This window comes from Euprymna scolopes, chromosome 29 (genome assembly GCF_053919585.1).
Source record: "Euprymna scolopes isolate OS-2025 chromosome 29, ASM5391958v1, whole genome shotgun sequence".
Classification (NCBI taxonomy): domain Eukaryota; kingdom Metazoa; phylum Mollusca; class Cephalopoda; order Sepiida; family Sepiolidae; genus Euprymna; species Euprymna scolopes.
Window position 1 is genome coordinate 73771183 of NC_136510.1, and position 14237 is coordinate 73785419.

Sequence of the window (14237 nt, forward strand, 5' to 3'; positions counted from 1 at the left end):
TCCCCCTTGATTGCATTCGAAAGGGACCGGAGAGTATTAAGAAAACCATCGCTGTCTGATCTCTCCCTTGAACCTCCCACAAAATGAAAAAGTTAAGCCCCCCCCCCCCCGGTAAGCAATGTTCCTATTTTAAGATTGAATAATAACTGATCTATTCCTTGCTTCCTTTGTTCCAGATCGTTTGACTCGTTAGTCTGGATGTCTCCAGCAATTCAATGTTTTCATTAGTGTTGGGACGATTATCGGAATTGGAATAAGAAATCGAAAAAATCGGAAGATTTGGGGGTATCGGAATCGGTATCAGAATCGTAAAAATTGATGCCTATTTTCCGATGCCAAAATGATCCTTTTAATAGTCTTTTTTTATTTTATTTTTATTAAAGTAAAAACCTTCCATTGCTGCTAATAATGATAGAATAATAAATATTTATTGATTTTAAATCAACAGTAAAGTTAAAATCGATAGATCATCCCCCACAAGTGTATTTTGACGTTTAGGAAAATATCTACATATTTAACATGTGTTTTTACGAAAAGCAGGAAAAATAACAATCTTATAGTTAAATAATTAGAAATTTATAAAGAATCGGAATCGGTAATTATATCGGAATCGGGAAGTTAGCACAGAATCGGTAATTGTAGCGGAATCAGGAAAAATATTGGAATCGTCCCATCACTAGTTTTAATATCTTATTGTAATACAGCTTCCGATTCCAGTAGCTTCTTTCCAAGGATTGCAAGGTTATAGAACTCTCTTCCTGCTCACTATTTTCCTTCTACCTACAGCTTTGGTCTTTTCAAGACTAAAGTCAATAGGTATCTCCTGTCTTTACAATAACCAGATTTTGTTCTTGCTAGCCCCTTATATCAAGTAGCTTCATGCCTTGTCTCGAGCGATTTCTCTAAAAAAAAAATATATATCATTCATAGTTTTGTAGAATGTATGTTGCTTGTCTTTCATAAACGTCAACTGTAAATAAAATGTGTTAATGTTAGTTTTATTCTTAGCTTTTCGTTTAATGATTGATATGTTTGGAATATATGTTTGATACATGAGTTATGAATTAAAATAACGACTATTCTAACAGTCCCATTATATATATATCAATTATATCATTCTCATATGATTTATTTCTGTAATATTAATCCGTGCTGCAGATTTAATGTGTTGCATGTGAATAATTTGTAGGTTAATTTATTTTATAAATAAATAATCGTTAAATAATAGATTCTACTTAACTCATATGTACTACTACTCCGGATTAGAGTGAATCTAAGAGTAATCTTAATCAAGCGATGACTCCCAAAACTCCCAAATCATCACCACTATCACACCCAGATGCAGCTTCATGTCATATCTTCAAGTTGATAATTTTAATAATACAGCATGACCAAGCAATATGAAAATATAAAGAAAAATACTTTTACGCCCATATAAACGAAAATAATACAGGGAATATGATTATCTAAGGTTAGTGTATTTATTGAAATAATTGTACTGCAAAAGTTATAAACCATTTATACTGATGATTCTGGATTATGTAGGTGGCACATAACATATGATGATAGGCTGTAAAAAATAAACAAAAAACAAGAATAACAGGTCAGGCTTTGTCTCGTGCAATTGGATTTCAACCTCTGGAAGGTTGGAGCATAGACCTCTGATGTTAGAGAATGAGACCTTGTAGTGGGGGTCTACATTGAAAGTTGTAGTTCTGGGTTTTCTCTTGATTTGTTTGTTGGAATTTTTCATAGTTAGGTTGTGAAGTTTGTGGAAGAGGTCAGCAGAGTTATTAAAAGCAGGGCAGAGAGGAAGCAAGAGGGAGAGAGAATAGAGATGACATAATTAGTGAATAAGGAAGACCTTGTAGCCCATTGAAATGGAAAAATCGCAGCAAATTCCACAAATATGGCATCAAGAGGCCCCAACTAGAAGCTACTGCATGGTTCACACTCCATTCACCACATGGCAATACAGCAGCCCCGGTATTTTGCACTTGCTGATAGGACAGCATCCTTGGGAGTTACTCCAGGGTTTGGGTCCCTGACTATCAGGCAGATAACGTCAACCCAGGAAAACCTTTACCTTCAGCATCCTTATTAGTGACATGGCAACCAGAACAGTGTGGAAAGAGAAGTAAATAATCTCTTGCTATTGCTCACACAAAAGTGCCAACCGAGTATATACTGTTTTCTTCCCTCTTTGTCAAAACATTGCTCATTCATTTGAGATGAGGACAAAGAAAAAAAATTGTGATGTTCATCAAAGAAGCAAGCGGCCACGTGTGTGTGCTTTGTGTGGCTGTACAAACGATAAATAAATAATCAACACTCACAATGGAAAAGTCCTTCTGTCCTGCGGGCTGAGAAGAAAGAAAAATCACAGAGATCCAAGATGGCGTCCGTGATCTTTTAAAGGCCTCAATCTTGCACAGTTCTCACATGGTCACATGACACACCTGCTAATGAGGTATACCAGACACTGCGTACCGTGAACAAGGCTCTGCGTCTCATCAGACCTTTTTGATACAACCCATGTAGTGAAATTTGCTTTGCGTCTCATTAGACCTTTTCTTTTTTGTTTTGCTACAAAACTAGGGGAAGCAAGAGTTTCTAGACTGTCGAAAAAGCCTCCACAAATACCTTTTCCACTTTCTTTAAATATATATATATATGTGTGTGTGTGTGTGTGTGTGTGTGTGTGTGTGTGTGTGTGTGTGTGTGTGTGTGTGTGGATGTAATCAGTCGCTGGTAAATGAGTCCCGAAATAGTAAATAAGCAAATAAATGTGTAACTTACTATTTCGTACTGAGTGTTTTGGACGATTTTTGAAGCAATTTCTTTTTCTGCTTTTTTTTTTTTTTGTTAGCATAATCTGTTTTTTGTTAGAATAGGCTAACAAAAAAAGCAAAAAAAAAAAAAAAGAAATTGGTTCAAAAATCGACCAAAACACTCAGTACGAAATAGTAAGTTACACTTTTATTTGCTTATTCAGAAATACATGTTCAGAAATCCTTTTCAAGTGTTTAATAAAGTATGAACAATGAACAGACGTTTTGAAAATGAGATTACGTGTGACCACCCTGAAAATTATATGATTATCGTTTCTTCATTTGGTTTATGTGTATTTTTTGTAGGTAAACGTGTGCCCCTCTCCGGTGTAAATCATATTTCCAATCCGCTTATCCATTATTCCCGTTTTCCAGTAGGAATTATTGTTTTCGAATATCTGAAAAACAAACAAACTTTGTTTCCAACTTTGAAGCGTCACTTCGTAACATTATTCACGTCCTGATTTTGTATGTGTTGGCAATAATCTATGAAACACTATTTTAATATTCCTTGCAAACGTTGCATTTACTGAAGTCAGTGAAGATGAAACATTGTTATTTGGGATTATCGTATATAACTGCAAAAATAATTTGAATGACCTTTTCCTCGATTTCTTAAACGTTTTTCTGAACGAATTCAGGAACCGTCTCGCCTAAATACGGCTTCTCCTATGGTATGACGTGATCGTGATATGTTCCGCTACAAAGGTTAGATAGAATATTTTTAATTTACTAGACGTGAATTGTGTTCTGTTGTTTGATCTAATAGAGTCAACGATCACGAACCGGGTGAACAAGTCATGTAAAAACAAATGATTAATACTATGGTTGGTTTCTTACATTTTAACATCTGCACAATACTTTCAGCTTGGTCACTTTTAGCAATTTTAATAAAGCTTTTTTATTTATTTTATTTTTAAGTCTAAACTATGTTCCATTCAACGGCAATTAAAGCACTTTTTTCATGTTATATGAACTATCTTTATACAAATGCACTTGGCCACAACCAAAACACGATTTAGGGGGCAAATTTAATTGGTGAATTAATTTTCTGCTTCTTAGGAATTGTTCTAATGTGTGACACTTCACTTTCCCTAATGTCTCTTGAATCTTGTAAAACAATAATAATGCGTTGACAGTCTTCTGTGATTCATTGAAGCGTTCAACCAGATTAATTCCTGAGTTTATTAAGGACCCTTGTTGGGGAGTTGGATAAGTCCTCCGAAACAAATAAATAAAAAGCAATACACTACCAAATAATGTAAAATAAACTTTTGTTCATTTTCGTTTAAAAAAATTACTTTTTTAGTGTGCGCAAAGGTGGCAGTCTGTATGAAAGAAGGAAGAAGGTGAAGACTTGAGAGCGTGAGAAAAGAGTCCGACTACGTGTGAAAGAAAGAGAGAGTCAAGTAATGTTCTTTGACGTGCGAGAAAAGCTGTCATTTCAGTTACTGAATTCGCTCGGCAAGCGTTCGACTTGCTGGTGTCTGATGTCCCTCTCTGATCAGAGAAGTTCTTATTACCTTTCATATTTCTTTAGAGTCTCCCATAGGCTTGCAAAATATAAGTTTTTTTTTAATCGAGTACTGATTGGTCAAAAATTCGTATTTTTTACGAAAAAAAAAAAAATACGCGCTTTCAACTACGGCGGACATTTCTCAAGCGTCCTGCTTTTTGAACCAAAATGTTTGGTGTGGATGAATGCTGTAATTCTCGCCCAAATGAATTTATAAATTTTAAAGTGTGTGTGTGTGTGTGTGTGTGTGTGTGTGTGTGTGTGTGTGTGTGTGTGTGTGTGTGTGTGTGTGTGTGTGTGTGTGCTTTAGAAACATAAAATAAGAAACAGCACATCCTTTGTCTAATTTCTGCATTTGTATTTGATACTAGGAGATTACATATTTCAAATTGTTAGCGCTACTCAACTCTGACCATTAGACAGACCGACTGATAGATTAAGTGAAATGTAATATATATATATATATATATATATATATATATATATATATATATATATATATATATATATATATATATATATATATGAATATTTTCAAAATTTTTAGGTGTCAGGAAAATGATAAACTCCTTTTTATGTCCCTTTTGTTGGTGTTGTAAGTCCAATATTTCGCTAAAAATAGCTTCATCAGGGTAGTTAGTCAATTCGTAGTTTGTTTGTTTTTTTCTTCATTTTGCTGTTATAGAGGAAGAAAGTCATGGAGAAGAAATTTAGAAGTACGAGCTGTACATTTTTGACGTGTGCGTTCGCTCCAGCTTCGAGCAGGAATATGAAATAAGAAAATAGTTGCACACTATATGAAAACACTTGTTTTGAATAGAACATTGAATATTATGAAAACTTTAGGTGTCAGGAAAATGTTAAAATCATTTTTATGTCCTTTTGTTGGTGTTCCAATATTTCGCTAAAAATAGCTTCATCAGGGTAGTAGTTCGTATTTTATTTTAGCGAAATATGTACATCTATATCAAAAACACTTGTAAACGTTTTTCTTTTTAATTTTTTATTTCCATGCTCTGTAGACCAGGCGCGTACGCAGGCCCCACAATTTTAATGAATCATCAAATTACCTTTTTTCATATTATCTTTAAAGGTCGTTAAACGTATTAGCCCCCCCCCCCCCAAAAAAAAGTAGATTTTTTTCTTTTTAGAAGGTAAAACTACGCTGGGTTAGGTCGCAAAAAAATACCGACTCAAATGCATCCTTAGCAACGCCAGGCAGGTACTACGATTTTTAAAAATTAAATGCCTCCAATAAAGTAAATTCGTATGAAATAGCATGGTATTGCATTATTTTTATTATTTTTCTTTCTTTATTTATTTTATTTTATTTTGTGTGTGTGTGTTGTGTGTGTGTGTGTGTGTGTGTGTGTGTGTGTGTGTGTGTGTGTGTGTGTGTGTGTGTGTGTGTGTGTGTGGACTGCTTGATTCTGTTGCTGACGTTGACATATGTGTGTGTGCGTGTGTGAGTTCGTTTCCCATGGACTCTGAAACAACTGGGCCAATTTTTATGAAATTTAACACAAATGTTTTCATGCATCTGGCAGTGTTCTTAGATAGGTTTTGTATCAGAATGCCTTCTATTAGTATCGATAATCGTAAAAATCTCATGAAAGAAGGAACAGGCGATTTTGACCAAAGTTAACATCTTATACAGCCTAACACCACAAGTGCATTTGAGAAGGTTTATTACCACACAGGCAGAAAATCCCTGCATATAAAATCAACGTCAAGTTCTCTGATATGACAGAGGCGCGTTCGAAATGAATGTTTCAATTTAAAGCACAATTGAACCATGATACTTGACTTTCATTTTAAACTTTAATTCACGCCGTTATCACCGCACAAGCAGAAAGGTCAGGAATATAAAATCAACAGCAGGTTTTTTTTATATGACAGGGGCGTGTTGGAAATGAATGTTTCTGTTTAGAGTACAATCGAACCATGATACTTTACTTTTGTATTTTAAACTTTTATTCAAGCCGTTATATATACAAATAATTTTATAAAATCAATACAGTGCACGTGCACGTGCACGGTAGACTACAATGTATTGTAGACTAAGTCAATGCGGGGTGGCATGTGAAGCTAAGCGGTGCACCAGGAGGAAGCTCACTGAAGCTTCCTCCTGGTGCACCGCGATGAATCCCTAACTAGAACAGGCAGTCAATCGATTTGATTGAAAAATGTAGCGATTTCACCGATATGGGAATGTGAAATATTCGTTGATCATCATTCAATCCCAGGCAACGTCGGGTGTCTGTGCTAGTTCAAAACTAAAAATGTTACTGTAATATCATTCGTATTTAAATACGAAATTAACTCTCCCGATTAGTATATAATACTTTCAGTGTAATCTACTCAGTAAGTCGAGAAGCTACACCTGGCGACATTTTATTATTGTAATATAATCTTATTTTTCTTTTCAATCATCGTCCTATTTATTTACATTACAGCGTTAGATTGAATAAGACCACCACCACCACTCTCGGTGGCCCTGATAAGACTCGCTACGTATATTCTCTTTCCACTATGCTTTTACTTATTTGAACTCTTATGTTTCATAATAAATAGAAATTTCGATAGATTTAAATATATTTTGTTCGAATTTCGAAAAAATAAATATGGAGGGAGACACGCACTAAAAAATGTTTTCCCTCGTATATTTTACGAAAACTACATTTTATATGTAATTTCATTCTAAAGTGGATAAGTATCGAAAATTTCACGAAAATCTGACCATTAGTTGATTTTTGCTAGATTTATTAAATACGAGTATGTTTTCACGTTCGGAATGTCTACTACATAGGGACGTTATTTTAAAGCGTCAATTATATAAACACGATTTTCGTCTCGCAATTTCATTATTTTCGTTCGATGAAAAATTTTTTTTTTAATTATTACTGGTTTATTTTGCCGTTCTTTTAAATCGTACAAAAGTTATACTGATAATATTAATTTATAATAAAGTTACATCGTGTTACATATAGGGTAAGGTAATTCCGTGGTGAATTTTGGCAGTACCTATTGTATATATGGCTAAGATTTCAATAAAATTTAATACGCGTATTTGAAATGGTGAAATGGTTCTGTTCCCGTAGGTCACTTAGAAGTGAGGGTCACGTAAAGGGTAAAGTAGAGATTAGAGACCAGAATTGATACACGTGATATAAATTTCATCAAAATAGTATATATTTGAGGTTTTAAAGAAGGTTCGGTCCCCATAACTTCCTTAGGCCATTTAGAGATTCGGAAATACTTTCACTGTCTCATAAAATTTTATACATATGACTTAAATTTCATAAAAATAGGATATCTACACCCACACCCCTATTATATATATATATATATATATATATATATATATATATATATATATATATATATATATATAATGAGTAAATGGTAAAAATAAAAAAAAATGGAGAAAATGCTCAATACTGCTGTGGAGCAAAATATGTTATTATTACCGTTTTTAATCTGCTTGGTTACACATGTCTCGATTACATTTATTTTCTGGAGAAGAAAGTTTTAAAGTTTTTTTTGTTCATGTAACAGAAATATTTCCTTCGTATATCTTAATTTGTGGTGAACTGTTTAATATGCTCATTTCTTTTTATGAAGAATTCCTTTTTTACATTTATTTTCTGGAGCAGAAAGATTTGACGGTGTTTTGTGTTAAGACGATTTTATTCAATCGTTCTTTATTTAATGAAGGAGAAAACTTTTTTCAATCAGATTCACGAGTTTGAATGTTTGGGTGCATGTGTAAATCGGCTTTCCTCACAGCCAGTGGAACTTTGTGGATTTTTTTAAACCGTGGATTTTAATTTTTTGGAATCGTCTATCATTTTTTCTGCCTGAAATATTTGTTCAGCGCTAGAAAGAGTCGTGATTTTTTTTTAAAACAGGGTGGAATCCTGGTCATGGCACCAAATTATACTATTATGGTCACTAGTGTGACCACCCAACGGTTACAAGGAACGTCCCGAGAACGGCAACTAAATTATAATACGACGGGTGGGCTTCATTCCTATGCAAGAATGAAATCCTGATAAACAGCAACAAACTGTAACATATATAACTATATGTATAGTTACTTTGAAGTCTTCTTCAAAAACTAAATGCATACCTGGAATTTGGTGTGGCTATTCTTCCGTGCGGTTCTCCATTCCTTGGTGATGACTTCTTTCTGTCGGGTTCTGGTTGAGGGGGGAGGGGCAGACCTCGTCTTGGTGTTTAGGCAGATCAAACAACACACAACACAGATTGTAATATATATAAGAGAATTTGAACTATTTATTTTTACAAAAAATATTCACAATATATTACAATTACAACAGACAATTCATAGCAATTAAACTTTTAAAAAGCTAAACTAACCCTAGCTACTTATTATGTTGGGGAAGAGGGGGGGTGCCCCCTTATACGGAGAGACAAAATATACGTCTTCACCCCATAGTGGTCACCAAAAAAAATGAGTCTTGTGGAATTGCATAGTTGTCTCTTCCCCCTATCCTTTTGCGAGTGACCAAATGACTTCCCGCCTACGGGGTGGGGGTGGGGGGGAGTGACATCGTAGTGGCACTTACGACATATACAAATCGTGATATAGCTAAACAGTCGTGCGAGATGGACGAGCGGGTAAAGAGTTTAGGCTCATTACCATGAGGACCCGCTTTCGAATCTCGCTAGATTCAGCCACTCTGATGAGTTGTACCTACTATTTACAATGCCTCCTCATGCGACAGAGTTAGACACCAGGGTCGTTTTTTAACGTGGAGAGAAGATACAAAAATAAAAAATTGTCTCAGTCGTGAAGGATTGCTCCTCCACCAAAAGAGAACAAGAAATGGAAGTGCACCATTGAAGAACAGATACTACACTTTGATCTACGTGTCAGTGGATAATTATATTTTAAAAACAATATATATGCCGCTCCACATGTGGGGGTACCAAATTGGTTAAAGGGAAAATTATCCTCAATTCGCATTTAGGTAAAATGCACTTTCATAAATAATTGAATTCATTCAAAACGTATCGCAAAAACAAAACACACACACACATATATATATATATATATATATATATATATATATATATATAGAGAGAGAGAGAGAGAGAGAGAGAGAGAGAGATTTGTTGTTGTTTTCAAACGATAAATACGGTTAAATGGTGGCTCCATCTCGAAGCTCATTTTTTTTATTTACTTTGGACGTATATAACATTTTTATTTATTTATTATTTTTAAAACAGTAATCTACGTACACGTGTGTTTCGAGGTAACTACCTCTCATCAGCGTAGCTCGTCTGTTTCTAGGGATCGAACTTCAGACCATGTTTACCACAGTCCGGCGCGTTAACCATTACGCCATGAACCCTAGATCACTTTACTGTTTATTTTTATCGCTTATAAATTTAGATTTGTTATATATATATATATATATATATATATATATATATATATATATATATATATATATAATACTTTAATAAAAATATTAACAATTATTTTTATATCTAAACGCACTAGTGTTTCATGCTTACGTAATCATCAATGTAGCAAGTGGCAATTATTGCCAGTCGGGGAATTCGAACACAGTCATAAAGTCAACTTGTATTCCGTATATTAGCATTCTACCTCTAGGTTACCAGTAATTAACACAGGAACTGAGGGAAATTAAGTACCTATAAATGCAGAGTCAGCGGGCATGAACAATAAATATTCAGATAGTTTTCAATAAGAAGAAGTCAGACAATTACATTTTGAGTTTAAGTTAACTTAATTCGTTAAAGAAAGCTTAAATTCAATTTCTTCAGGGTTTTGTTTTTATAACGGTAATATAAATAAATATTAAATTTTTTTGATACCTATAGATACTAGTGTTTCATAGCTAAAGTATTAATAAAAAATGTCTATAATTTCGACTTTTAAATAATGTTTTTTGTTGTTGTTTTTTTCTATTTCCAGATATTTTCAGATTTTATATGCCTGGTATTTCTACTTATGCGATGATAACGGCTTGAATTTAAGTTTAAAATAAAGAAGTCTAGTATTATGTTTCAGTTGTGCTTTAAACAGAAGCATTCATTTCGAACGCGCTCCTGTAATATCAAAGAACCTACTTTAAAGAAAGGCCATTCTCACAAAAGCGTCTTTCTATCCATAACTAAATGGAGGTGGCGGTATTCGACGGAGCACAATCAACTGGCACATTCAATTGTTCGGTTTTCATAAATTTGATAAACTTGGCATCAGTTGTGAGCTTGCAAATCAAATCAAGACGAGATTCGTTTTATTCGAAATATATCCACGCAAGTACAAAGTATACTTAGAGCGAACGAACAATTTTTCAACGCTGTTTTTATTGTATATTTACTCCTCACCAACCGCCCCCCTCTCTCTCTCTCTCTCTCTCTCTCTCTCTCTCTCTCTCTCTCTCTCTCTCTCAGCTGTCTAAAAAAGAAGACTGCCCTGTCCCCTGTGCTTCTCCCACTTCATTCCTTATTCCGTTTCACATCAGCCTTTGTCCTCATATGCAAATTAATGCCATATGTATATTAACAAACCGTCTATAGATAAAAGTTGTTTTTTTTTTCTCTCTTTTCTTTCTTGATTCTATCACCCGAAAGGGTAGACAGAGGCACCATCGGCTCATCGCTTCTGTAAGTCACTGTAAGTTTTGCATTTTCGCTGCACTATTTACATTATTTAAATGTTTCTGGCGACTATCCTCATATCGCTTCTAAAAAAGAAAAAAAGAATGTTAAATTCTTTTTTCCTTCTTTTTTCTTTCCTTAGAAACAATATGAAGAAAGAAAGAAAGAAAAATGAACGGAAAAAGTGTTAATCAATTTCGTTTTTTTTTTGTTTTGTTTTGTTTTTTTGCGCGCGACAGAAAAAGAATGAATATATTCATAAATACACTTGCATTATTATTATTATTATTATTATTATTATTATTATTATTATTATTAGTTAACTTTATTATTATTATTATTATTAGTTAACTTTATTATTATTATTATTATTATTATTATTATTATTATTGTTATTAGTTAACTTTATGATTATTATTATTATTATTATTATTATTGTAGTAGTAGTAGTAGTAGTAGTAGTAGTAGTCACTAAAAGTTTTCAAACAAACCACCATGAAAGATTTCTCTTTCAACAACTTGTAGTGTTCTCTGAAGTCTAAGTGACAACAAGTCTCCCCAGATTTTCAGTACTCTTCACTTCTTTCAATAATCTTAGCAAATAAATTTACCTTATCGCAATGACCGTTTAACATTGATTTCTCGCTGACACGGATCATTCCCCTTCACTGGAATTTGGGTGCCAATAAGCCTCCCCAAGGTCCAAGTCCTCTTTGTGGAAGTCTGCCCAGTGCTTTCTCTATACCGTTTTCCATCCTCCTTGACCCTTTACAACTAGTTGGTGTGATGCCAGTTGATGCCGACACTACAAGTGTTTTTAGGGAGAGAGGAATAGAGTACTTACGATTATACTTTTCAGTTTTCTAGATTTCGATTTCATGTGGCGTTTCTATATCTTTTTGCTTTACTTCTGTTATTGTTTCTATATGTCCAGTTGGATCACGCGTATTAGTCTCTGCATTCAAGGGTTTTCCTTAATATTTCAGCAGTTTTCATTATTGTTACCAGTTGTATCTTCTCAGCCATTCTTCTGGTTCCAATTTCCCCCATTCTTTTTTTCAATTTTTTTTTTTTGGGGGGGGGGGAAGATTGTTCCTCGTGCTCCGACAATTATCTTCCAAATCGTTTTCAACTATCTGGCCAGTTCGGTGTATTTGCTTCACTTCCCTCGTCTCCTTGATATTCAACCTGTAGTCTACTGGAACTACGATCTAGCAGGACTTTGTCTTCTGGTTAACTATTACGACATCCTTGCTTGCTTGGGTGGATTTATCTGTTTGTAAGTCCACGTCCCATAGGATTTTATGAGTTCTGCTGTCGGTTTATGCTTATACCATTTGTCTGGGTGTTCAAAACCCAGTTGTCTGAAGAATTCTTAGTGCACTGCCTTCCTACACTTGATCGTGTCTATTCTTATAGTCTTTTTAGGCTAGTTTGATGTATTCACTTATGTAGTTCATCGTTTCGTCTCTTGATTCACAAAATTTTCACTTACTGTTCTCTTGTGTCTTTGCTTGGATATAGGTAGTTCTAATATATATATTTAAGCGTATTTTACGACCGGGCAATGCCGTGAAATATGATATTTTGATTAATGCAAATTTCGTATTTATTATCATATAATATTGAACCCAATATATAGCAATGATTTAAAAAGTTAAAAAGAAAAAAAAATGACCCGTGCGCCACCACTGAGAATCGAAGCCAAAACGTTTAGCTTACGATTTACTTTTTCCTTTGACATTAATGCCTGAGTTATGAAGACATGTTTGCTGAAAGACTAAAAATTAAAACATGAACCAATAGCTATTACGTTACGCATGCATATTAATAATGCTGTCGTTCGACCTTCACCTGGCAACTCCATTTCTTTATTTGTCATACTTTTGCACCGATTTTCGCCAGTTAAAACCCAAATATAAAGTTTCGCATGGGTTCGAATACCCTATATATTAAGGTTTATATCTGTAGACCAAAAACTGGCAGAAGAGGTTGGTAAACAAAATATTTTTAACCAATATATATACGCATACATAAATATGTATAGAAAAAGGTTTGTGTTTACTATAACTTTTTTTACGTAAATGTTACATCAGTATAAATCATGTAAAATATCTGCATGAATATAATTACACGTAATCTTCTTCTTCTTCTTCTTCTTCTTCTTTCCTTCTTTCTTCTTTCTTTCTTGTATATAATAAAAGAGACGCAATTTTCCCCCTCTGGACGAAACTACCTTAGATTGACAACAACAGATAGAACATAAAAAATTACTATGTTTACCACGTTAGCCATTACGTTATTTAACTATAGACCGCAGTTAAATACACATTATTTCGTTATATTAAAAAATTACATTACTCCGAGGAGCACCATGACCATCATCGTCCTAAACTAAAGAGGTAGTAGCTAAAATCTTACCTTCACTTTACCATCTACTCTTACTACGCCATTCTACACCGCGTTCTTTTATACGTTTTGCTTTTTCTCCTGGGTGTTAACCGTCATTAACTGACTACACATTTCCAACACATACGCATATTCTTATCCATCACATACGACACAAATAATGATTTCTCCCTTTGAAATATCCGGTGCAGCTGTTTGGATGAGAAGTATTCATTCTATAATTCCAGCATTCGGTTATTCCACCAAATAAACGAACAGTTATCAAGTATAAAACACGTACATAATAGTCTTACGTTTTATTTATTATTGACAGAATTATTCCGCTTAGAAACTATGAACTTTAAAAAAAGCCAACTGCATCCCCGTTGCATAATTTGGATTTCTTTACAATAATACACGTTTTTACTTTACATTGGAAAACATCGACTTCATCTCTGTTGTTGGATTAAAAAAACTAAACGTGGTTTTTCATATATATTTTTTAGTTTTTTCGCTAGATAAAAATGTGACAAGTTGTTTTTCCCCCGATAGAAACTTGAACAATTACCGCGTTATTATATATTTATACTTTGGTAGAAAATAACTGTTTTCTTTTACAAATACTTTCCGTTCGGAAAAAATGTCTTATTACTTATTTGGTCGAGTTTTCTTTTTCTTTCTTTCTTTCTTTCTTTCTTTCTTTATTTATTTATTTACATTGTGTAATTTATTTACTATTATTACAGTGAAAGACATTCATAAAAAAAAGAATTCATAATTATATTTTATTTTCGTAACACATATAAACGATATAGTATAGGTACGGGCAATTCTAATGGCTG

At 33.8% G+C, this 14237-nt stretch overlaps 1 long non-coding RNA gene across 3 annotated transcripts in view; it reads left to right on the forward strand.

Moving 5' to 3' along the window:
• LOC145252718 (uncharacterized) overlaps positions 1-14237 on the forward strand; it is a 178030-nt gene that overhangs the window by 37734 nt on the left and 126059 nt on the right. Inside the window, exon 1 of one of the 3 annotated variants that reach the window (XR_013863654.1) lies at positions 10968-11023. The exons of the other annotated variants lie outside the window; for them this stretch is intronic. This is a non-coding gene — a long non-coding RNA (uncharacterized LOC145252718). Of the gene's footprint in view, positions 1-10967; positions 11024-14237 lie in introns of those variants that run through there. 3 annotated transcript variants of the gene reach the window in all.